Source organism: Phyllostomus hastatus, unplaced genomic scaffold (genome assembly GCF_019186645.2).
Source record: "Phyllostomus hastatus isolate PE091 unplaced genomic scaffold, TTU_PhHast_1.1 phas_scaffold_501, whole genome shotgun sequence".
Classification (NCBI taxonomy): Eukaryota; Metazoa; Chordata; class Mammalia; order Chiroptera; family Phyllostomidae; genus Phyllostomus; species Phyllostomus hastatus.
In genome coordinates this window covers 26655685-26682868 of record NW_025334033.1, presented here as the reverse complement: position 1 = coordinate 26682868, position 27184 = coordinate 26655685, and the positions used below count along the sequence as shown (strand labels likewise).

General features: G+C 42.3%; 1 protein-coding gene across 8 annotated transcripts in view; it reads right to left on the bottom strand.

The window, feature by feature from the left end:
* The window catches only part of TLN2 (talin 2), a 409742-nt gene that overhangs the window by 236016 nt on the left and 146542 nt on the right, over positions 1-27184 (bottom strand). The window contains exon 1 of one of the 8 annotated variants that reach the window (XM_045822080.1): positions 19766-19784. The exons of the other annotated variants lie outside the window; for them this stretch is intronic. The gene's annotated coding sequence lies outside the window, so the exon portion shown is untranslated. Of the gene's footprint in view, positions 1-19765; positions 19785-27184 lie in introns of those variants that run through there. 8 annotated transcript variants of the gene reach the window in all.

The window sequence follows — 27184 nt, the reverse complement described above, 5'->3', positions numbered from 1 at the left end:
GAAGACCAACCACAAGGAACCAGATCTGGGTAGGTAGGTACGTGACACTAGTTCATGAGTGATGTTGGCTTGCTATTTAGGAGGAAGAAAAAAATCTAGATTTCTCTTTCTACTTATGACAGATGCAAACTCAAAATAGAATCAAGTAAGTACTAGAAGAATATACAGATGAATAGTTTTATACTATAGGGATAGAAAAGGCCTTTCTTTTTAAAGATGATGTTATGACATCATAATCTGACTATAAAGGACTGAGACATTTGGTTGTCTACATTTTTAAAAATCTCAAATATATGAATGGCAAAAACAAATCAAAAATAAAAACCAAACACTGATATTTTGGTCAAAAGATAAAATAAGAAACTAGGTAAAATATTTACATAAGAAACTTACAAAAGGTTGCTATCCTCATCATGCAAAAATGCTTTAAAAATCAACCCACTACCAATAACCAATGAAAGAAAAGTATTTTGAGCCCTGGCGGGCATAGCTCAGTGGATTGAGCGCAGTCTGAGAACCAAAGCATCGCAGGTTCAATTCCCAGTCAGGGCACATGCCTGGGTTGCAGCCCACGGCCCCCAGCAACCGCACATTGATGTTTCTCTCTCTCTTTCTCCCTCCCTTCCCTCTCTAAAAATAAATAAATAAAAAAATAAATAAATCCAAGTTTAAAAAAAAAAAGAAAAGTATTTTGAGTACTTTTCTGCTGTAGGGGAATGAATACTCCCCTCAAAATGGACAAAACAACTTTCCATAAGAAAGTTGACTCAACTATACTAATAATGAAAAATTACAACTTTAGAACACTGAGATCTTATTTATCACCTGTCAAACTGACATATTTACAAGTAGACATCTCATCATGTAACCACTTAAGCAATCATGCCAGTGTGTAAGATGGCATACACTTTGATCTAGAAATCCTTTTTCTAAAAACGCTATTCAAAGTAGATGATTGTGTAAGCAGAAAGACGCTTATACAGAGCATTGTTTATAATTATGAGGAAAAAAAGGAAATGCCCTAAAGTTCCACAGACAGGAGACATAAATAAACTACATAGACGCTGAAAATCATGGATGTCTAAATTTATTGTCATGAAACGGCACCCGGGGTATCCTTCTGAGTGAATAAGACAGGCAAACAACCATAAACAGCTGATTCCATTTGTGTGTGCACACGTGTGTGGGGGTGCATGTGTGTGAGTGCATGTAAACACACATGTGTCTTCCTGGATGTACTAAGAAATACCTAGAAGGGTGTTGATCAAAATAGTGATGATTACCCTGATTATCAGAATTTTAGGAGTTTTACTTTGTTTATACTGTTAGAATTTTATATAGCGAACACATATTGTTTTTCCAAAGAATACAAATGAGCCATTTTTTCATCTCATGCTCAAGTGTAAATTGATAAACTACATAGATTTCTACTTTCCTCCTCTGCCAGCTTTTCTCTTACTTCAGTAAGGCCTGTGTCACACAGGTGGTTCTGGTGAACACTGACTGGAGAGTTCCCTCCCGGATCTCCGGGTCCTGCTCACCCCTCAGGGCCACTTCATCATGACCTTGGGGTTCCTGAGACACACCGGTATCCTTACTATAATCTTTCTACTTACACTAGCTCCGGTGAACTGGTTACTTGTGGCCAAAGGAGCACTGTGTACAGTGCTGCTTTTCATTTTCCACCTTCTCCATCACTCCCTCCCATTTGAAAACAGAACAATATACCCTGCACTCACAGTAATCAAGATTTACAGGGTCAGGTACTGCTTGTGGCCTACAGCTGAAGCAGCTGAAGCAAGAAACTCAGAGATGATAGTGTAACCAAGGCAAAAGCCTGCTTTAAGCATCAGGGCAATTCCTTCCTGATTAATAAGGGACTAGTGAAAAGAGTATTTGAACAGACTTTGAAAAGTGGACATACTTGTCCAGATGGGCCATTTCTATGGTTAAAATATTCTTAATCACTCCACAGATTTATTTTCACTGGGTTATATTTAACAAGAAAATCTTTATTTTTCTACCTGGACTATAAAATACAAAAATGTATTCCCATATTTGGCCCATTATATTCCACTTATTTCCAGCAAACAAATTTATTATTCTCATTGCCCGATTTTTAAAGGTTCAGAAGTTCCATGTAATGCATGAATCCTCATAATACCATAATTATAAACCTGGTTTAAAAGCCATAATCCCTTGTAGATGTACAAATCCCTCTATAGGTGTGTTAATGTCAAGTACAAATCTAGTTAATCCCCCTTCATCTCCTGGAGGCTTCCTCTCCCCCTGAACATTTTCCTCAGTGGTAGACAACGGACAAGAACCACCACCCAGTTTCAGAGAGGAGCAACCATGAGACGTAACTAAGAATCTCTGTCTTCAGGGCACAACTCAGACAAACCCATAGGCCACCCAGTGCCTACCACCAGCCTCTGTCCTGACCGCTCCTCAGTACAAGGGAATCTTCCTAAATGGATGTATGGGGAGCCAGGCAAGTCCATGTTTGAGGCTGAGATGCATTAGGATTTATGAGACATAACACTGCATTTAGGGAAAGTAATAACACAGTGGTTCCGAGTAAAGTGATTGATCGTCCATCTCTGTGCCTCAGTTTGCTCCTCTGTAATAATCCCCAGCAAAAGGGATATGGCGAGGATTGAAGGAGATAATGTACCTAGAGCAATGAGCAATGCTCAGTAGTGAAACATCATCTCGCTGGAGCTCCAGCTCAGGGAAAGTGGTGATGGAACAGCCCATTGTCTGTTGCCTACAGAATGCTGGGGCAGAATATGATATGTAGAATAGTTAATTACTTAAAATCCTTATTTTAAACATGGATAAGACCCTTCCAATTCAATAGAAACTTCTTCTAAAGGTGCCAGGAGTTTGTTATTTAAAGGGACCTTGCCTTAAGTTAAAGTAGTCTTCTCCAGATCATCAGAGAAGAAATCATTTGGTAGATCCCACGCTGTACCTTTTCTGGAGTATTTCAAGAGGCACAGGTAAATGTGACCAAAAAGCACCAAAAGCTACTGGCTAAAATGCCTGTCACCAACAGCAGGACATCAGGGCAGGGCTTCACTACTTCTGCATCTCAGGCCACCTCCTACTTGCTTGGGAAGCTTAAAGACACTTCTCAGGGTCCCAGGTCACTCACCGCCAGAACAGGAGTGGTAATACTTAGCTATTTCAGACGTGGACATGAAACGAGAGAGTACAGGTAAAGTCTCCACACAGTGCCTGGAGCCCAGTAAGAGTCCGGTAAACAGTACATCTACTATCAACTATCATCCTAACAGTACTAAAGAAACAAAAAACACATATTAAATAATGTGGTTAAGACCACACAAGGCACTTCTTCACAGAGAGGGTGTTACAGACTCTTGTTTTTCATGTTTCACGGGAATGTGGGGCCAAGTTAGGGGGACTTGAGGCAGCAAAGGGGTCTCAAGCTGCCTACATGATGCACGTGGCTAAAATGTCACTAGGTGGTACAGATCCCACACAACCAAGACAACACACTTGTCCTAAGATTTCTTCAAAAGGCAGAGAAGAGCAGATCACATTCAAGCTTCACCTTAAAACCACCTGCACAAGCAGAAAAATCAGAAGATGGGCCCTCGTGGGCATCATCTCAAGGAATTTTGCTGCCCAAGTTAACAAAAGTGTTTTTATAAGACCAAGTAAAACAGAAAAAGTCAACTAAAGTCAGCTAAAGATAAACCGAGTATACCATGCTTAGTTTGAAGTTACCCTTAACATTTGACATATTTATTACCAATTACTCAAAATCATAAAATCCAAAAAGGAAAGGAAGAAACCAGCTAGTTCTTCAGTAGCCCTAAAACAGAGATGGAAAGAACCAAAGAGAAAAGAGGAGAAAATTTAAAAACAAGATTCTTCCAACTTCTACCATATGCCAAGGGTTTGTCCTGTTTATTTTCTCTGAAACATTGAGAACTTTTTCAATGAAAGTACAGCTGAATGACTGGACCAGCTCTGCTAGGTCTGAAGATACCTGATTCCAAGAAGAAATGTCCAATTCTCTTTTCATAGCTTCCCTTTCCCGATTTCCTAGCAAGAGGCTGGGTGCTAGGGGCTGGGGTCAAAGGAAACTCAGCCAAGCACAAGCCTGCAGCATCAATGCCCAAGCCTTCAGAGATGAGAAAAGTATGTGCCCTTCCCCTTTGCAGGACACAGAGAAAATCTCCAGAAAGCCCCCTGTAGTCCTCCAAAGACAGCAGTCCAGCAAACTAGGAAATAAGAGGGGTTACATGCACAAAAGGTTCTTGGCATAAACATGGGAAATGCCAATTCAAACAAAATTAAGGAGTTTCTCCAATGCAGAACGTTAGACACTTTAGCAAGACAATATAGATGATGAACAAATGGTTCCAGCATTATCTGTACAGACTCCTTCACTCTTGTGGTCTAGTCTTGTGACAAGTGCCGCACACAACACTTTGAAAAAAATGTTCTAATTAGTTCTTTTACGTAAGTGACTATTAAAGACTCACTTTACCCCACTAAACTCACAATTACATAACTAAGCACGACACCCCTAAGAGAGCAGTTAATAGTACAAACAATATTAGTGCAAAGCAGTGTGAAACATTGGCTACCAGAAGGGCAACAGAAGTGCTATAATTATATCACTTTACTGCACTCAGTCTTTATATGTTTTTCACAACTGGAAAAACAGATTTGCCATTAATTTCTCATTGTTCTATACCTCAGTTTCCCTTCTCTCAAAAATTTAAACACACATGCCCTGGCTGGTGTAGCTCAGTGGATTGAGCGCAGGCCTGAGAACCAAAGCTCACCACCCGTTTGATTCCCAGTCAGGGCACATGCCTGGGTTGTGGGTCAGGTCCCCAGCAGGGGGCATGTGAGAGGCAACTACACATTGATGTTTCTCTCCCTTTCGCTTTCTCCTTCCCTTACTCTTTCTCTAAAAATAAATAAAAACCTAAACACATTTTTAAAAAAATTAAACACCATATTAAAATTCAATTAGTAATGTGGGCAACTAGAATGTAAGCTTCATGAGAACAGCAGACTCTACTTAGTACAAGACTATACCCCTAGCCCTTCAACAGTGGGTACAAGAATCCTGCCCAAACATTCGATTACATGGATAGAGGAATCAACAAATAAGCTCATGTAAGTATATCATTAACTCACTTTACAAACTGACCAAAATATATATATATATTTTACTCTTTTATATCTTAAGTTGTCTTTGAAATGCTCACTCTAAAGCAATTCATATTTTTTCCTCAAAAATTTGTTTTACTCCCACCATAATCTCCCATCCTTTGCAACTCCCCCCGCTCTCCATATACACACATGAAGGTATTTTTTCTTATGACTTTTGGGTCAGAAGGAAATTTGTGTCTCTAGACCAAGTACCACGTTCAGTATATTATTACAGTCAATTATTTTCAATAAAAGCCAAATTAACTAACATTCAATCGACTAGGAATTTCAATTAATCAGAGCTATGCAGAAATTCTCCTTTGGGAGAAGGAAGAAGACACATATTTATCTTCTAGAAAGAAACTATACACAAATAAGCTTTTATTGCCAATTTGTTGAAAAAAGCAACTGAGCATGGACTATAGATATCAAGGAGTAATCTATACCAATTATTTTAATACTCTGAACATAATGTTTAAATAACTCTGAGATGCTGCAACATCTTTAAATGAACAAATGAAAAAATGTTTTTGCTAAATTCAATTCATTATGACAAAATCTGACAATTTATTTCAGGAAAATTTTTAACAGTTGTATTTTTTTAAGGTAAGGGGATGAGAAGAGCAAGCAAATGCTGCTCTAACTTTCCTTTGGACATTCAGAAAAGTCAGTGTGGACTCTTCCCCACCCCCATGCTTCCTACAAAACAAGTAGTAGCCAGGGCATTCCTATTTGCATTCCCTGACTTTTGGTTTGGCTTCTTTCCATTTATTGCAGCATCCCTGCCCAGTCCCAGCTGTTTGCCAGAGTGAACAGACTAGGACAGTCCTTTGCGCTGTATCCTCAGTAGGCCATAAGGAATCCCAGGGCCTGCCACCTTACCTCCCACCTGCCTGCCCTGGCAGCCCGGGCTCCAGTACTGAGTGGGCACTCATCCTTGAACCCTGCACCCTCTGAGCTGCTTCCCCTACAATGGCCTTTGGCCTCCAGTCCTCCATGCCTAAAATGCCCCCCCACACCCCTATTCATCTGGCTGCCCACCACTCTAGGGAGACTTCAATGGCCAGATTTTTCTATCTGCATCTTCCACATTATGTTGAAACAATCTGTTTAAGTGTCTGTATTCCCCACTAGACTGTGAGCTCCTGGAGGGCAAAAACTGTGGCTTCCCCCACAGTTCTAGTCTCGGCTCATATCACAGTTCCTAACACACATTAAGTACTGAACAAATGAATGAAGAATTAACAAATGTACCTTGTTTGTCTAATAACGGCAAGACACGGGGATGGGAGTAGGAGGCTTCCAGAAGCGAGGCCATAGCCGCAGGGTCAGAATGGGGTTGTGTGTTGTGTGTACATGCATATACACACACTGAAGAGAAGGTGCTACCTCATTCTGTGGTCATCTTCCCTACAATCTGAAGGTCAAGGCCCCAGCTGAAGTCCCCCTTTCCTCACTTGGTCCCAGCCATTCACCAATTACTCATTCTTCAGCCACAAACCTGTGTCTTTGAATAAACTTCTCCCCTGTTTGGTCTGTTGTCAATTAGGGAAGCACACCAATGCTTATTTGTGCCTTCTTTCCCCTCCCAAAAAGTAAACAAAGGCTTTACGAGGTATAATGATTAGACAATGAGACAAAAAAGACTCCTCTCTATAAGTTGTTCCCTCATCCTTAAACCCTAAAGCACATCGGTCTATCATTCTCACTCACTGGGTCCAATTTAGACCTGGTGACAGAGCAGAGTCACTCAAAGTATTGACAGTAGAACCGGAGGCACAAGTAGGCAAGTGTTTTCATCACTTCTGAGTGATGAAAGTACTGAGTACTTCTGAGTACTTCTGCTGCAGTGAGGAGAGCAAGAGTGTATGTCCACACACTAGAATATTAGTCTACTGTAAAGAGAAATGAGCTGTCAAGCCATGAAAAGACATGAAGAACCTAAGTGCACATTACTAAGTGAAGGAAGCTAATATGAAAAGACTATACATTGTATGATTCCGAACATATGGCCTTCTCCAAAAGGCAAAACTATGGAGATGGTCAGTGGTTACCAGAGGTTAAAGAAGGAGAGAGAAACAGGGTAAGCATAGATTTTCAGGACAGTGAAACTGTTCTGTATAATGCTATCATGGTGGATGCAGGTCATTCTACCTTTGTCTGACCCCACAGAATGTACAACACCAAGAGTGAACTCTAATGTAGACTGCGGACCTTGGGTGATCAGGATGTGTCAGTGCAGGTTCACAAGCTGTAACAAATGTACCGCTTTGGTGTGAGATGTGGACAGTGGGGGGCTGTGCATGTTTGGAGAATGGGTATACGGGAACTGTTTGTACTTGCCGCTCAATTTCATTGTGAATCTAAAACGGCTCTAAAAATAAAATCTACTAAAATATAAATAAATAAAAAGGTTTTTTTAAAAGCACACAAGTGAGAAGAGAAGGGTAAGACACAGCTCAGGAGGGGCCTTCCAGGCACCAGGCCAGCAAAGTGCTGACGGGGCCCTGTCCACCGCAGGGCAGAGCCTGGAGAGAAGCTGAGAGTGAGACAAGGTGGGCTCAGCTCTGGGAAGCAGCGATGAGGGCCTGGGATCCTCCTGGCCAGCTGCTCATCACTTGCATGTATCAGAGTCATCAGGCTGAAGAAAGGCTGCCCACGCACAGCTCCAACCTGGTAGAACAATCCTGAGAAGTTATATATTCTCCACTTTTATTTTCACTGCCACCTCAACCTTGAATTCAAGGGCTACTCCTCCATACTAGCACCTGGAGAAGTGCTTTTATAGTAAAACAAACTATCCAGCCGAAGGACATGAGAAGAGAATATGACTTCCTCAAGGCATTTCCTGACCAATGGAAAATGCATTAACTACACTGGAATATCCCAGAACTGCAGCCAGGACAGGGAGTGGGCATCCTGCTTAGAGACGTGCTAACCCCCTGTGAATATGCATAGTGGCTCCTTCCTCCAGCCCTCAAAGCCTGGCTGCTTGAGTGCTGTGAGCCAGCATATGACCACATAAAAACAACAGGAAGAGAGAATCAAGGAGCACCATGAAATCTTATCAGCCTCTGGGCAACCTAAAATAGTATCACCAAGAACACAGGGTCATTTAGCAAGATGGTCCGGCTAATCAAGAACAAACTAGCTCATCAGGTGTACATAATGTGGAAATCAGGGACTCATTTTTTATAACTAAGAACCTGTCATCACTTGACTCTGATTAGCAGCTCTTGTATCCCTCAAAGTTCTTTTTTTCCAAAGCGATTCTTCCGCCCTACTATCTCTTACCATGTGCCACCTGGTCTTCATAAACTGCCACCTGATATGTTTCCCAAAAGACTTAATCCCTCTTCTCCTTCCTCATCCAGCCAATGGTTTTGGTACATTTCATTCAAAGCCGAATCCCCCCACCTCCAATGGTCCTTTTGACACTGAAACGGCCTCCTCCTCTTGGAATATTTTGAAAATTAATTCTCCTTAGCCATACGTCTCCTTTCTGTCCTTGATCTGTCATTCCAAGTTCCTGCTTTTCCAAGCAACCTCCCTTCCCCTGTGGTTCCCCCTTCTCTTGTCATTCTCTGAATGTTCATGGGTCTTGCAGGTTTTTCTGCAGAATTTGGTGATTCATTATACCATGTTGTATTCCTTCTATACTGGTTCCACAGGCTCTATGGCAATGACAGCTGAGGTATACTTAAGTGCCCCGCACAGAGGCTACTACTGGGTCACCCATGGCCACTAGCATCCTGGTTCCGTTATATTCCTGCTGAGTGAACGTGGGCAGTGGGGGTCCTCTGAGCCTCACTTCACTCCAGGAAAGGCTGGACAACCTCCCTAACAGGCATAAAGCCTGGAGTGAAATATGTCTGCAACAGATAGACTTTTTTCTTTTCCCAATTTGTTATCTTTTGGCTCTCTAACTAGAATAAAATCTCTGTGAGAGCAAGATATTGTTACAGGGTCCAGCCAAGAGGGGGGACCCCAAATAGGCATTTGAAATGGGGTCCAGAACTCAAGGTGTCCAGGAGATTTTAAGATGTCTCCACCCCTTCGCCCACAGGTGTGATTTGGGGGGAACGGGCCTTTGGCTGGTCACTTAGATGTGCTAAATAGCTATGGCCATGCTCAAGGCCAGGAGGATGGAAAGGGACCTCCCCCCCAAGATGGGACTGGGGGACAGGTCCCCTGAGTTACGGTGCCTGTGTGGGAGCTTGGAGAAGATTGGCTCCATGACATGGGGTCACATCTGCCCAGACCCAAGACGGCAACCAGAAAAGCTAGAGAAGACAGCAGATTGAGGGCAAGTGTGGCCGAGTGTAGGAGGAGTCGGAAATGGGGCTGCAGAGGAAGATTGGCACGGGGATTTAAACCCAGACATGGCAGCCGTTGAAGAGAGAACCATGCGGCTTTAGCAGAGTGGGGACTCCCCTGGCCCTGGGAGAGAAGACCATGTGCCTTTGCCAGAGTGGGGACGCCCGCAGCTTTAGAAGGGGAACCACCACCTGGTTTTAGCAGAGATCCCAGTGACTCAGCTGAGGGTCCAGGAACCCAGGGAGGTCTCCCAGTCAAGAGAGTACTAACTGGGAATAACCAGAGGACTACCTGAGCCATGGACTTCTATTTCCTTTCCTGAGATACGGTACTCTGGACTGGGCAAAGGGGGAAGGAAGGAAAGACTGTGTCTGTTTGTGGGTGTTTTAAGGGACTTTAGGATTTTTTTGATGAAGACATTAGGTCACTACTTTAAGTTTGTATAGCATTAAATAAACATTTCCTTTCCTTCTCATGAATCCCTGGCATTGAGAGACGTCTTTCCTCTGGCGGCGGACATAACAGGCCTGGGGGCTTCTTTCAGTAATAGTATATTGTCCCAGCCCCCCGCCCCCTTGTTTGTTCTGTAACAATATGACTTACCTTTCCTGTATTCCTTCCAGGTATTTTCACAGCATGAAAAATCCAAGAGATGGTTTTAAAATAATGTTTTCTAATTAATGGCCAAGTTGTCTTCAGGGATAGGGTTTCACAACTTTTCTTTACAATTTCATGTACCATACAAATACATAAAACGTTGTATTAAAAAGCTCCACTATGTGTCAAACATAGAGAATATTATAATGAGCCTTAAAATACTCATTCAAGATTCAATTACCAACTCGTAATCAGTCTTATTTCACCCAGACCTCCCTCTTACTTCTTCCCCAGCCCCCTAGATATTATTTTGAAGTAAATACCAGATATGATATCATTTCAATATAAACATTTTATAAAGCTGTTATTTTATCAAAAAATGTATAATACAGCTGTTTTCACTGAGTAAAAATAAAATTCTATGCCCATCAAATAAAGTTACGGCCATCTCCATCTCTTGGTTCCCTGCTGCACATAGCAGGACACGAGTGACCCAGGATGAACTCCGCAAGCCTGGGTTATGATTCCTGGCAGCGCGGGAGCAGGCGGGGTGACTGCGGGCGGGGTGACTGCGGGCGGGCCGCTGCATGCCCATCCCCCAGACCTCCGCTTCCAAGCAGGAAACCAGAGCCTGAAGGCTCTGGATAATCCCGCTGGAGCAAATCCTAATTCAAATATAAAATGACTTGGGTAATCATTCAAACTATCTACCTCACTATGACTTTGATTCTCTATACCTATACTACCCAATATCAAAGCTGCTAGCCATGTATGACTGGTAAGCACTTGGAATGTGGCTAATCCGAACTGAGATGTACAATGAATGTAAAGTCCACAGATGTCAAGACTTAGTACAAAAAAAAAGGTGAAATACCTCATTATTAACTTTTAAATTTTGAAATGTTAACATTTTCAAGGTACTAGGTTAAAAACATATTTAAATGAATCTCCCCTTTTTAAAATGTAGCTACTAGAGAATTTAAAACTACATGTGTCTTGAATTATAATTCTAGTACAAGCCTTCTCTAGATCCTAATTCCTTTTCATGGCAGCAGAAATGTGTTTCACGCCAACCCACCAGAACTGGAGTCATTTGAGCACAACCCTGATGCTAAAATTCACTTGAAACTCTTTTTTGAGCTATGCTGTAAACTCCCCCTAACAGTTCCTGGCAATCCCATTAAGATTTAAATATTTAATTTCCATGTTCCAGTAAGACAATTGCAGCTACCTGGAGCATAAAACATCACACAATCACCAGACAGACCCCTTCAGACTGAGAGTTAAAACACGTAATCGCTGTGCTATTTAAAAAGCAATTCCCAATCTATATTTTTAATCTCCCAATCAGAATATGATAACATTTCTTCTGGCTGTTAAAACATTAGGTGTTAGAATTTCACTCTATGCAGCTGAGAAAATATTCAAACCCACATTTCTGCTACAAGACAAGGGAGGGCTGGGCATTTTCCATAAACCAGGAGGGGAGCCATTCACCTGCCTTCTGTTGGCTTCCAGTGGATGACGTAATGAACACCTGATAAACTGAGGATTAAACGTCAACTTTTAAAAAAAGGAATGGCAAACAAACATTAGACCTGACCTCGGAGGGTTAGTGGACTTCAGGGTACTTCCCAGCTGTGTTTTCCTAGTGGTCAGCAGGGATCAGAATAAGACGGAATAATCTGGTTTAAAAAACAAAACGACTCCATGAAAAGTGATGGAGTAAACCCCCCACTACCTAGCCTGGTGCTACCCAAAGGGTGCTCTGCCCACAGCCGGGTCATGGTTGGTCTGCAATAACGCAAGCACAGAAACTGCAAGTGACATTGGGAAATTTTTGTAGCAATTTAACAAAGCTATTTATGTTGACTGAATTAAATAAAAACATTCTAATATTTTCTATGTTTTCTTTTTCAGACATTTCATTTTTATTGAATTGCACTACAGCCATGTTAGCCCGAAACAGGTTAGAAACCTACTAACTAGTCTTTCCTTCCAGAAACACTACTCTAGACCAAGTCACCAAAATCCTCAATTTTCTGGTGATCTCACTCCAGATTTGTAGAAATTGGGCGCAGAGGGAGAAAGGGAACTGCATCTCTACACTTTCAGAAACAAGCCAGCCACTTGGGAAGGGGGTGGAACAACTCTCCCATGACATAGCTAGGTTGGGGTCTATAGCACCACAATATTTTTACATCTACAACTACGGTGCCATATTTCTTCTAGTACAAAACCCCGTGGATTACAACCGACATTGTGATATGACAGAGTGTTGATGGGTCCTGGTTTCAGAAATGTTCAAATGCATACAAACTAAAGTTCATACGTGCAATGATTTACATGCCAACTAAGCAAAAATGTCACGTGTTAATTATACACACACACACACACACACACACACACACACACATTTAATAATGGTGTTTATTTAAAAGCCTTCCATCGAGTTTAGGTTAAAAGCTAAAAATTTCTAGGTAAGTGAGGCATGCACTAGCAAGCAGCAACCACGGACAATGTGTTCGGAGGGACAGAAAAATGAAGAGGCCTGAAGAATCCGGTGTTAAGATGAGAAGACAGATAGTATCCGAAATACGAAGGAGTGGAGGGTTGAGCAGCTTAAGGGTCAAATGACTCACATGACAGTCACTTCAGTCACATCCAGTCTCAAAGCTCCTTTCTTAATGCCAGCCAATGGATGGGCTCCTAAGAAGGCTATGACCTTTCCAGTGCCCTCGATCAAAGGTTAAAGGTCTGGGGTCAGATCCAGGCAGCTACATTCCCACCCAGCTTTCAACAGGAATCAGCTGGTTCTCAGCCCAGGAAGCTACGTTTCCTCGAAGCCTGCTGGTTTTGTTGTAACAAGACTTGGGGATTGAGCAAGTTGTAGACTGAAGGGAAGGAGAAACAGTGATCCTGGGAAGAAGGGAGATTCCTGGAGAAAGGAGGGCTTTGGGGAGATTTTTCCACCTACGCGCTCTTCCCACAGACTGACCATTTGCAGAGATGAGGGAAAGCTGAGCAGGTGGCACCTCCGTTTTCCATGTGAGATGACAGGGGAGTGCTCTATGAAAGTGGGTGCTGAGGATGGCGTGCAGTAAGGGGAATGAAAGTGAGGTGACAGTCTGTATGTTTCTCAGAGGAACCTGAGCATGTGTGCAGCAGGGGCCCCTAAAACAATGTCACAGGGGGAGAGGATTGAGCCAGGGTGGTGGATCACAATGCATGTGGGCACCAGTCCCTAACTGGTGACACCCAAAGGAGGCCACATGGCTTTCATTCTCGAGGGTCCAGGCGAAGGGCACTGGGGAGCTCGGGGCCATCAGAGAACAAAGTGAAAGCTGAGAAGCCTAGCAGAGTGGGAGCACAAGGAGAGTTTCGATAGGGAGGTTTCAGTGAGGTCAAAGAGCAGGTAAGGGGGTGCAACAGAGAATGTCAAGAGGGGCACAATTTCTGGGGAAACCACACCTCGCTCAGGGTGTGTTGTGTAAACTGAAAGGCACGGCCTGAACAGAGAGGCAAAGGTCAGTCTGTGTTGTTAATGGGCTCATCAGCAGGGGCGCTGCGGCTGCCAGCTGGGAACAGAGAGCCTGGGGAGGGCAAATCCCCGCTCAGTGCACCAGCTCCTCTGTGAAGTGAGGCACTGGCCAGGAGAGGCACGGAGGGGTGTGGCAGGAGGAGGTGATGGACACGTGAGGAGGGCAATTGCAGGGTAATATGCAGACTCAGGGGTCTACATATGCCTCCTGCAAACCCCTGAGAGTGTGGGAGAGGGAGCAGCCCCATAGGGAGTGTGGCCAGGGCAACAGAGGCCAAGGAAAGGCAGGGGCCATGAAAGGATTCTGGAATGAAAGTGTTGGGAAGCAGTATTCGGGGCTCAGTTTTGTCACTTACAGAACTTTAAGCCACTAGGTACTACATTTCCATGTACTTTCAGACCTCTGGCTGGTACCACACATACTGGGATAGAAAAGTTCGGCAGAGAGTAAGTTAAAAAGGCATCATGTAAGGGAGGATGAATAAAAGGCTTGATAGCAGCCCACCTAAAGCAGGAGCTGACAGGTAATCCAAGGCACCTGCCAGCTGAATATTTCCCTTGAGAAAACTGAGCTCCTTATCAAGCCAGAGAACCTGGAAGGACACATATAACTTATAGAACTAGAAGAAAAGCAGGTACCTACTGCATTCCTATCAAGTGTTGGGTACTAGGTGCTCCACACGTCAACACGTTAGACACAAGGAGAATGAAAGATGGTCTCCAGTGTCTGTCCTGCCCCTGAGCATCGGGAATAAACAAAGAGGAGTTTGCAGAGCACTCAGAGACCTCAGAGAAATGTCAACCAAATGCAGTGGGCATTTAGTATTAAGGTATTTTCAGGTTTAATACCAGTTCATTTGTTTTTAGGGATAATAATTATGTTTTTAAAAGAGCCCCCGTCATTTAGAGTTGTATGCTGAAAAATACACAGATGAAATGTGATGCTGAAGATTTATTTCAAAATGATCAAGTGGAGAAGGAGGGGTTCTTGCTGAAACAAAATGAGTCACACGTTAATAAGCACTGAAGCTGTGTGATGGGTACATGGTGCTCACAACTGTTGTTTTACTTCTGCAGATGCTGGCGATTTCCAATTAAAAACCAAAAAGAAAAATGGCAGGCAGCATGAAGGTAACATACAATGTTTTTATCCTAATTGGGTCCGAACGATGACATAACTGCAATAAAAACTGTGAAACTGTGTCTAAATGATGAAAATGCTTAAGGCTTTAAAAGGCAGATTGACAGGTCCAAGGAGATCAAGTCTTTTAAGATTTCTAAAGAAGTAAGACGAGGAGCCAGCCGTAGGTCCATGCAGTCACGCTTCAGAAAGTCCAGGAACTATATCTACCCAAACAGCGTGTCACCCTGACATCGGAGGTCGGCACCTCCCCTCTGATGACACGAAGTAAGTTGAGTTGACTCACAGGCATGATGGGCAAGAGACTGTTGTCATGCTTTGCTGCCCACTGAGGGATCAGGTAACAGAAAGTTTCCAGGTGTCAGGCTCATCTCCCGAGCCCTCTCAGTGTGACTGGCATCCCCTTTTTAAAGCCCCGAAAGCATGGCAATGAGCCGGGGAAGGAAAATAGCTAATACCTGCTCTGAAAGTTAATAGCCAATAATGTTGATTTGATAATCACCAACCTCCCTCAGTTCCCATGAGACCACAGCTGTGTCAAAAAATGGATCTCAAGGAGTAAGAGTCAAGGTTAAAAGACCCAACCACCACTCCTACACATATACACCCCTCCCCCAAACTCAGAAGGGCTTATGCACTACCACTTTGGGGAGGATTTTCTTAAGCCAGTGGTCCTCAGCGTGATTTTGTCTACCAGCTCTTATTTGGAGACATTTTTGATTGTCACAACTGGCACCTGATGGTTAGAGGCCAAGGGTGCCATTCAACATCCTCCAATGTACAGGACAGGCCCACAACAAAGAATTCTCTGGCCTACATGTCAATAGGCTAAAGTCAAATTGAGATGCTTTTGCTTTAAGCAAGTAAATTAGGTGCTGAGGGTGCACTCAGACTTGTTCAGAGGGGGACAGGGAGAAAAGGGGCAACAGGGAGAGAGAGGGAGAAGTGACATTGTCTTCTAAAAGTCTTATTTATATATTTCTACCAATATATTTTAACCACATGTGGTGCTTGGTGCCACACCCTCTGGTGTAGTGCCTATATTATCCACTGACACTAAAGGGACCAGACATCTGAAAATTTATAACTGCCAAAATCAGTATTTGCTTTTTTCCAACGGCCATGTTTACCCAAGATCATTCTGCTGTTGGTGAACTGGAAACCAACTGGCTGTTGACACACTTGGAATAGAGTCAAGACATAGCCTGGCACCATTTCCCATGCGTGGCGAGGGGGAATGTGGTCCAAGGAGACCCATCTCTAAAAGCCACGTAAGCTTCTGCAGGGACCCACTTTGAAACCACTCTGAAAACAGCTGTCCTCCTGCTAACATTTTCAGCAGCACTGAGCAGTCTGGAGAAGAGCACAGAGGACAGCAGTGGCGTAAGGAAAAGCACACGGAGGGCGCAGGTAGGAAGAAGGAAGAGAGAGAGAGAACAATTACCTTAAAATATTTCAACAGTGCTTTGACCACAAGAAGGCAGAAAGGAAAACAAACTCAGAAGTAATAATTGCTTCACTGACTGTAGTTTTAAAGCCAGTTATTAACCCTGAAATATAACCCACAACTGACCTCCATCATCAATGACGGATAATAGCTTTGTATTTGAATTCTACTGTTTACAGTCACACTAGTGGAGTGTTTACGTGATACTGGTAACTGAAATTCAGCGGCACCCTCACATTTCTCTCCTGCGCCAGAGAGCGTCTGTTTCTCCCAGCCATTCTCCTTCACCATAAAAATTCAACCGCAGCTATAATTACCTACCACCATGTTCACCTGCTTACATAAGAGGCAAAGATTTCTGACTGTAGGATCTACCAATCTCTCACATGAACTCCAAATGCCATCCTTTCAAGAATGTCTGGGCAACAAAGCGTGGCTGACATGGTACACGAATGTCCTGGCAATCCTGGGCACCAAATGTTTGCACTAACGGCCTGCTTCTGCTGGGACCTATCTCAACCTCCCACCTCCTAGAAAGGATCTGAGGCATTAAACCCAGAAGATCAGGCCAGAGATGCTTGCTCCAAGTGTCAATGACTTTAGGGTACAAAGGGCAGGGTCACAGCAGACCCTTCAGTCCTCCCACAAGGGACTGAATAGTGTCCCCCGACCCCAAAAGCCATGCCCACATCTTAAACCCATAAATGTGACCTGATTTGGAAAAAGTATCATTGCATATTTTCATGGGAATATTGAGGATATTGAGATGAGGTCATCATAGGTATTATGGTTGGACCCTAAATTCAACGAGGAATATCCTTTTAAGAGACAGAAGACCACATGAACATAGAGGTATATATTTGGGGTAAAGTTACCACACGCAAGGAATGCCTGGAGTCTTGGAAGTCAGAAGAAGTCAGGAATGAGTCCCCCTAGAGCCTCCGGAGGGAGCATGGCTCTGCCAATACCCTGGCTTTGGATGACAGAATAAATTTCTGTTATAAATGAAGGGTAGCAAAATTTGCTACTTTGGTATAATGATCATTTTGAGCTGCAGACAAGTGAAAACATCAAATACAACAAGAGGCTTTCTGTGAACTTCCCTTATCTGCCTAAAGATAAATCCTCCAAGAGGAACTCAATTGTATAAATCTCCTCCCCAGGAGTTTTATCAACCAAGGAAGACTGACTCATCTCAGGAGGAGATGCCAGATCACTACCACCCCCCGACACACCTTTTCATAAACTACGACATTTCCCTCATCTCTTCTTCAAAGGGTCCATTCATCTTCCCTAAAAAATTACTCTCCCTCTTCCCTTTTCCCTATTAAATGATATTTAAGCCTGAATTCTAAAGCTACTTCTTAGGGTACTCATTTTTGCTGGGCTATCTCCCATGCATACATGAGATGCACATGTTAATAAACTTCTGTTTTTCTCTTACTAATATTTTATTACAGAGACTCTCAGGTAAGAACTCAAAAGGGTAGAGGGGGAAATTGTTTTTCCTCCCCTACATAAGCCACCCAGTTTGGGTAAGTTGTTAGGCAGCCCTAGGAAACTGCTGCATGTTCCAACACTGGGCCTATCCAGCCTCAGCCTCTCTAAACAGCCAGGTCAGAGGTCACCTGGCTATCCTCCAGGTGCTCCTTCCTGTAGCACCTGAAGGGGACAGGAGGATGAGACTGGGAAATGTGTCCCCAGCCCTGAAAGACCAGGCCAAGGATGTTTTCCAAAGGACGAGCTCTGGACATGGTCAAGAAAGTGGTTCTATCTGCCACACGGCAGAGCACCACCCAAAAAACAACCCTCCCCAAACAGTCTTTGAGAAAAAACAACTCGGCACCTAATGGACCCTCTGATAAGTGACTGTCCTCATCAGCCCACCTTGCTGACATTTACTCAGCACTTCCCGCGGGCCACACTGTGCTTTCAGCAACATGAAGAGGTTTCATTTCATCAATTCTCTGCCTTTTCTTTAAATTACTGCCTCTTATATACACATGACTAAAAACATCGTGCTGTGTTATACCAAAACTGAGATTACCACTGTCTGCATCCTTGGGAAAATGAACACAGAGAGCTTCAGTACTTTGCCTCAGGTCACGTGGCCAGTAGGACAAGCCAGAACCATGACTCTGAGCTGAGTCCAGAGCCCATGTCTTCAACCTCATGCCCACACTCTGCTCTGCCTCACCTGGGACAACTAGGTCTGTCACCTTCTCTCCAGCATGCTCCCTGACAGCCGGCCCTGCCTCAGGCCCACTGCGGTAAGGGCCCCATTCCTTGACCATGCCTCAGTTGCTGTCCAACCCTGTTCCCCACTTTGTGGAGTTTACAATAATTCAGTACATAAAAATGCTAATACCCTGGGTCAGGGGTTCAGAGAACTCAGTTCCATAGGGGACAGTGACATTCACACAAACAGTTACACCTAAGGACTATAAGAAATAAGAGACAAGGGAACTCTGGAGGCCATGAATCAAATGCCTCATCCATAGTTAACAGTCCCTGCATCTGCATCTCGAGTTGAAGCAAGGTCCTGCCATTCCTTCTCAAATGCCACTGCCCTAGGGGAGGCATTTTTATATTTTTATGGCTAACCACTCTGACTCCAACCTCCTTCTGCTCAGACCCACCCTCCCCGGGCCTTCCAGGCGTCTGTAGGGCAAATGTTTGGAAACCTTTTCAGTCAGTGCTATCTTTTAGGGAAGTATTTTGACAATGTGTCTCAAATGTGTTTAAATGTCCCGTACTTTGAGCCAACACTAACCATAATGATGGGTTTATCATCAGGAAATAATCTTAGATGCAGAAATGCTTTCATATAGAAGGATGATAAATGCTCATTATGCTAACAAGAACTTGGACACAGCTCATGATGCAAAAGAAGGGGCTGATTAAGTTTACTGTTTCATTCTCCTGGTTATTAGACCAGAAAAATGCTATTTATGACAACTTGAAGAACTACTTACTATAATAAATGGCGAAAAAACAGGAAAAAAATTGTATTTCTAGCATGATTACAACTATGTCAACTCAAGAAATAAATTGGGAAGACCCTTGATGGTGAAGGACTAGGTGGAAGCTACACTAACCTCCTCCCAGGACCAATCTGGATTACAACTAAATTGTAGAGAAATCATTCTGAATAGCCAACTGAACACTAGCTGGAGAGAAGCCTTACAACCATGGACACACAAAAGAAACCACCTCATCACAATGTGACTGGTACACAGTGCAGAGGAGACGTGAGAGGGACTGTCTGGGCTCACACAGATGGCAGCTGAAATGCCAGAGAGGTATTTCAGTGGCTGAGGGGTTCCCCCTGAGCAGTGTGGGTGGGGTATAAACCCTAAGCTGGGCTCCCCAGCCTATAGCCCCAGAACCAGGAAAGCAACCCAAATAACATCCAGCTGTGAAAAGCAGTGAGGGGTTCTGTCTGCATGGGAAAGACAGCTGGAGATGCGGAGAGCCTCTCAAAGGGCCAACACACAAAGTTTCATTAGCAACTACTTACCCTGGGCTCTGGCAGATTAGAGATGCATGAGAAGAGTCTGGGGCTGGTGGCTCTGGGAAGAGAACTGAAGGAATAGCTGCCAGGACCCCTGTGCTCAGTCATTCTCCATACTTCAGAGGCCGTCTTTCTCAGGTAGAATACTCCCATCCAACTAGCATCAGTGTGAGAGGAAGCAATAGCCACACCCACAGGAATTACTGCCCCACCCTATGGTGCTTAAGTCATGTTGCTGGTTACAGCTTGAGGCCATATCCCTGCTCAGTTTAACAACTAACTAGGAAAATACAAAAAAGGAGCCAAAATAGGAAGACAAAGAAATGGACCCCAAATGAAAGAACAAGAGAATTCTATAGAAGAACTTGATGAAATGGAGGCAAGCAACCTACCAGATAGAGAGAGTTCAGAGAAATGATTATAAGGATACTCAACAGCATGAAAAATAACAGAAACCATAAAAAAGGACCAGTCAAAAATAAATAATGCAGTACCTGAAATACATAATACACTGAAAGGAATAAACAATAAGTTAGGTGATGCAGAGGATCAAATCAGTGACTTGGAAGACAAGATAGAAAAGAACACCCAAGCAGAGCAACAAAAAGGAAAACATTTTTAAAAAATGAGGAAAGCTTAAGAAAACTCTCTGACAACATGAAGCACAGCAATACCTGCATCACGAGAACACCAAAAGGAGAAGAGAGTGAGCAAGGGATCGAGAAGCTGTTTGAAGAAAAAAAATGACTGAAAATTTCCCTAATTTGGTGAAGGAAAAAGACACAAAAGTCCAGGGAGCTCAGAGAGTCCCAAACAAGTTGGAACCAAAGAGGCCTACACTGAGATATATCATAATTAAAATGGCAAGGCTTAAAGACAAGGAGAGAATCCTAAAAGCCCTAAGAGAAAAGCAGGTTGTTACTTATAAGGGAGCACCAATTAGGCTGTTATTTGATTTATCAACAGAAACATTTCAGGCCAGAAGAGAGTGGTGTGAATTATTCAAGGTAATGAAAAGGAAGGACCTACAACCAAGGCTACCTTACCCAGCAAGGCTATCATTTTTTTTTAAGATTTTATTTATTTATTTTAGACATAAGGGTAAGGGAGGAAGAAAGGAGAGAGAGGCAAACATCATTGTGTGGTTGCCTCTCGAATGCCCCCTCCTAGGGGCTTGGCCCATAGGTGCTCTGCCTGGGAATTGAACTGGCAACCCTTTGGTTCGCAGGCCAGTGCTTATTATTTACAATTGAAAGAGAAATAAGGAGCTTCCCAGGCAAGACACAGCTAAAGAGTTTATTAACACTAAACCAGTACAACAACAAATGTTAAAGGGCCTGCTTTAAGAAGAAAAAAGAGAAAAAAATGTAGGAAAATAGCCTAACAAAATAACATTACCTACATATCTTATCAATAATCACCTTAATTGTAAATGGATTAAATGCTCCTACCAAAAGACAAAATAGAGTAGCTGAATGGAGAAGAAAACAAGACCTATACATATGTTGCCTCCAAGAGACCCACCTCAGATTGAAAAACACACTACAAGTAAAGGGTTGGAAAAAGATATTTCATACAAATGGAAAGGAAAAAAAGCTGGGGGAGTAGTACTTACATCCAACAAAGTAAGACTTTAAAACCAAAGCTATAGTAAGAGACAAAGAAGGACACTACATAATGATAAAGGGAATAATCCAACAAGACAATATAACCCCTAGTAAACATTTATGCACCCAACATAGGAGCACCTAAATATGTGAAGCAAATCTTGATGGACATACAGGGAGAGTCGACAGAAATACACTCATAGTCAAGGATTTTAACACCCCATTAACTTCAATGAATAGATCTGTCTGGCAGTGGCCTTAAACCACACACTTGATCAAATGGATCTAATTGATATCTTCAGAGCATATCACACCAAAGCGGCAGAATACACATACTTTTCAAATGCACACGGAACATTTTCTAGGATAGACCACATGTTAGGGCACAAAACAAGTCTCAAATAATTTAAGAAGATTGAAATTATATCAAGCATCTTCTCTGACCACAACGCTATGAAACTAGAAATCAATCACAAGAAGAACACTGAAAAACACACACAGACATAGAAGCTAAATAACATGTTGTTCAACAATGAATGGGTCAACAACAAAATCAAGGAAGAAATCAAAATATACCTTGAAACAAATGAAAATGAGAACATAACAATCCAAAATCTGTGGGTCATAGGAAAAGGAATCCTAAGAGAGAAATTCACAGCATTACAGGCCTATCTCAAAAAATAAGAAAAGTTCAAATAAACAATCTAACTTCACACTTAAAGGAACTGGGAAAAGAACAACAAACAAAGTCCAAAGTGAGTAGAAGGAAGGAAATAATAAAGATCAGAGCAGAAATAAACAGAGCAGAGTATTAAAAATATACAAAAGATCAAGGAAACTAAGAGCTGTTTATTTGAAAAGAAAAGCAAGATTGACAAACTTTTAACCAGACTCACCAACAAAAAAAGAGAAAGGACCCAAATATATAATAAAATCAGAAATGAGAAGAAATAACAACTGACATCAAAGAAATACAAAGAATTTTAAGAAAATACTATAAACAACTCTATGCTAACAAGCTGGACAACCTGGGTGAGATGGATAAATTCCTAGGAACATACAATCTTCCAAAATTAAATCAGGAAGAATCAGGGAATCTGAATAGACCGACTACACCTAGTGAAATTGAAGCAGTAATCAAAAAAACTCCCAACAAACAAAAGCCCTGGACCAGATGGCTTCACAAGTGAATTTTACCAAACATTCCGAGAAGAACTTACACCTCTCCTTCTCAAACTATTTCCAAAAATTCAAGAGAAGGAAAGGCTCCCAAACTCATTTTATGAGGCCAGCATTATCCTAATTCCAAAGCCAGATAAAGATACTACAAAAAAAGAAAAGTATAAGCCAATGTCTGTGATGAATACAGACACTGAAATTCTCAACAAAATATTAGCAAACTGAATACAGCAATGCTTCGAAAAGATCATACACCATGATCCAGTGGGATTTATTCTGGGAATGCAGGTTGATACAACATTCATAATCAATAAATGTGATTCACCACATAAACAAAATGAAGGATAAAAACCAGATGATCATATCAATAGATGCAGAAAAAGTATTTCATAAAATTCAGGACCATTTATGATAAAAAATCTCAGCAAAGTAGGAATACAGAAAACATACCTCAACATAATAAAGGCCATATGTGACAAACCCACTGTCAGCATCATACTCAATGGGCAAAAAGTACAAGTGTTCCCCTTAAGATCAGGAACAAGCCAGGGATGCCTGCTTTCACCTCTCTTATTCAACATAATACTGGAAGTCCTAGCCATAGCCATCAGACAACAAGAAATAAAAGGCATCCAAATTGGAAAGGAAAAACTAGAACTGTCTTTATTTGCAGATGACATGATACTGTATATCAAGAACCCCAAAGATTCCACCAAGAACCCATTAGAACTGATAAATGAATTAAGCAAAGTAGCAGGATACAAAATTAATATCCAGAAATCAGTTGCATGTGTATAGGCCAATAACAAACTAACAAAAAGGGAAATTAAGAAAACAATCTCATTCACATTTGCTTCAAAAAGAATAAAGTATCTAGGAATAAACCTAATCAGAGATGTAAAAGACCTGTACTCAGAAAATTATAAGACACTGAAGAAATTGAAGAAGATACAAATAAGTGGAAGCACATACCATGTTCATGGATAAAAAGAATTAACTTTATTAAAATGTCCATACTATGCTTATCCAAAGCAATCTATAGATTCAACACAATTCCTATCAAGTTCCAATGATGTAACTCACAGAACTAGAATTATTTCAAAAATATATATGGAACCCCAAAAGGCCCTGCAAAGCAACATCAATCCTAAGAAAGAAGAACAAAACTGGAGGAATCATGTTACCTAATAAAAAACTATATTTAAGGCCACAAATAGCATTGTACTAACATAAAAACACATATGCTAGTACACATAAAAACAGACACACAGATCAATGCAACAGAACAGAAAGCCCAAAAATAAACCCACGACTTGATAGTCAATTAATATTTGACAGAGGAAGCAAGTACATACAATGAGCTAAAATCAGTTTGTTCAATACATGGTGTTGGGAAAATTGGACAGATACATGCAGAAAAATGAAACTAGACCACATTCTTACACAAGAATAAACTTAAGATGAATTAAAGACTTAAATGTTAGACCTGACAAAAAATCGAAGAAGAAAACACTGACAGCAAAATCTTGGATACTGCTGGTAGCAATATTTTTCCTGATCAGTCTCCCCAGGCAAGGGAAACAAAAGAAAAAATAAATAAATGGGACTATATCAAACTAAAAACTTTTTGCACAGCAAAGGAAAACATCAACAAAATAAAAAAGACAATCCACAGAATGGGAGAATATTTCATCGATACCCCTGATAAGGGGTTAATACCCAAAATTTATAAAGAACTTACAAATTTCAACACCAAAGGAAAAATAAAAACAATTAAAAAGGGGGCAAAGGGCCTGAATAGAGATTTCTCCAAAGAGGACATGTGAAAAGACCTCAGTGTCACTAATCATCAGAGATGCAAAATAAAACCACAATGAGATAGCATCTCACACCCATCAGAATGGCTGTCACTGATAAATCAACAAACAAGTGCTGGTGAGGATGTGGAGAAAGGGGAACCCTTTTGCACTGCTGGTAGGAATGCAGACTGGTACAGCCACTGTGGAAAGCAGAGTGGAGACATCTTAAAAAATTAAAAATGGATCTGCCTTTTGATAAAGTGATCCCACTTCTGGGAATATGTCCGGAAGAACCCAAAACACTAATTTGAAAGAACACAAGCACCCCCACGTTCATTGCAGCATTCCTTACCAGTTGCCAAGATACGGAAGCAGCCTAAGTGCCCCTCAGTAGATGAGTGCATTAAACAGATATGGGGCATTTACACAAAGAAATACTACTCGGATATAAAAAAGAAAATTTTATCCTTTGTGACAGTATGGATGGACCTGGAGAACATTAAGTGTAATAAGACAAATACCATATGATTTAACTCATATGTGAAACCTAATGAGCAAACTGAACCAACAACCAAAAGAGAGACACACTCAGAGGGCAGGAAGACAGCTAAGGGGACGGGGTCAGGGGAAGTTAGGGGTGGAGGGATCGGTAAAGAGGAAAAGGGACTCATGCACATGGACAACAGTAAGTGATTGCGGGGGTGGGCATATGAGGGGACAAAATGATCTTGGAAAAAATACAATAAAAAATTAGAAAGAAAGGAAGTACCAAGCGATGTTATGGGGGGAGATTCTGTTAAAATAACAAAAATGTTTCTTTGGTGGGGCTGTGGGTGTGTTTCTTTTTCACTTTTAAGTTTTTACACATTTTCTGTAATGAATATGTATTAAAATTAGAGTGGAGGAAAAATAAATTTCATATTAAAAAAGTGGAGGCTCCTATGGCTACCTGTTGCTTTTCAGGAGAACCCTGGGCCCTTCCCAGGTACACACTTACTTCCCTCCTCAGCCATGTCCCTCCTCCCCAGGCACCCTATCTTCTGGCCACACTGAGTTCCTTCGTATTCCCAGAGTCTGCCTCGCACCCGCCACCTCGGTGCTTTTACACACACCCCTGAGTGCCTGCCCCTCTCCTGCTGGGAGGTAGGCTCCGTAAGTGCTCCTTAGGTATTTGTGAAAGAAATAAGTAGGGAAGCACAGAAGATCTACTGGTAGGCAGCCTCCTCCCTAACATTTTCCCTGGCCACCAGCCTCTCTAGGCCCTCTCTGCCCCACCAGGAATTACCCGTTCACATTTCCATTTTCACAGGACACAAAACATACCTGGTCGGATAGAACATCTGCCATGTTATATTTTAGTTATTTCTTTACCACATTGGCAGCAGGCGTGCCAGATAAACAATGAACACGTATGCCTGAGAGTTTACGTGGGTTATCTCATTTTTCTTCACAGTAGCCCTAAGAGGTACCTATCATCTGTATCCTCATTTTCCAGATGCAGAAATTGAGGCTTAAAGAAGTAAAGTCACACACATAACTCCCACAGCTGGTGAACAGCAGGGCTATCTGACTCCTAAGCCCAGGCCTTGAGAACACCATGGCAGAGCCATGAACCAGTTTCTGCCTCTCCTCTGCAGTAGACTGCGAACTTGTGGCAGGCAGGAAATATTTTGCTGGTCATTTAAAGCTGGTCAACACTTCTGCACACAGCAGACACTCCAGCACCTGCTGATGTGAACCACAGGAGAATGGCTTTCGTGTGGACTATGCTGGTTCATGCGAAGTAACCCCAGACCCACCGCAGTGGCAAGCCCATAGGGTCTGCCTAGCAAAGCAAGGGTTACCAAAGTAGGTTCAAGTTCACTCAGATTAACACAGGGCTATGTAAGGAATTTAAGGGTGCAACAGTTGCTAGAGTGCCCCTCAAGCAATCCAGCAGCACTTAATTATGAAGTGGTATGTTAATTGTTGCTCTTAAATATCCATTAGCATAGATTCCCCTAAGACCCTCTATTGGGCAATAATGTCTTAAATGTGTGTCACAGATCACATTTCAAAAAGCTCTTTCAGGCATATCATCTGTCAGACTAGCACAATTTATTAGGTATATACTTTAATATTTTTCAATGTTCCCTAAATTGCTCTAAGTTAGGTGACTTTCCATTATTCAGAACTAATGAAATTTTTTCCTGTACTAAAAGAACATTGCAGTGTTTCTAAAAATGACATTTATGAACTTTATTCACCCCTGGCAATCAAGAGAAGCCACGTCAAGAGAAAGTCTGCGCCCTGAGTGTTAGCTGGGACACCGCGCAGCATGAAGACCTGCACCATTTTAATACTCATTAACAGCTTGTCTGGGATTGTGGCAGGCGAATCTCTAGCAAGGAGACACGAATTAGCAGCTCCTACATGCACTTCCCCTCCTTGGGGCTAATTGCACAAGCAACAAGAGTATTTATAAGCATTTCTGAGAACATGCGTGTCAATGGGGAGAATGCAGCATCTTGCAGTCTTACAGAGCATGAGATAACGCACTCAGGAGAAACAAAAAAGTGTGATTCGCAGGCAAATCTATGAGGCATATAATCTAGGAGGAAACGCACTTTAGTATGACCTTCTGTAATGGTTGCAGAGCTTTCTCATCCAGGCTAAAACACTGGTACTTTACAGAATGAAATGACCACTGTCACCACAAAGGGAAAAGGCCAACTCAGACCATCCCAGTGGTGATTCTGATGGTCCTTCCTGTTACCTGTCAGGCCCACAAGTAAACCAGTATCCTGGGCCGCCTGATGCCCAGCAGCATGCGACTTTCACCAAACCTACAGGAGTCTGTC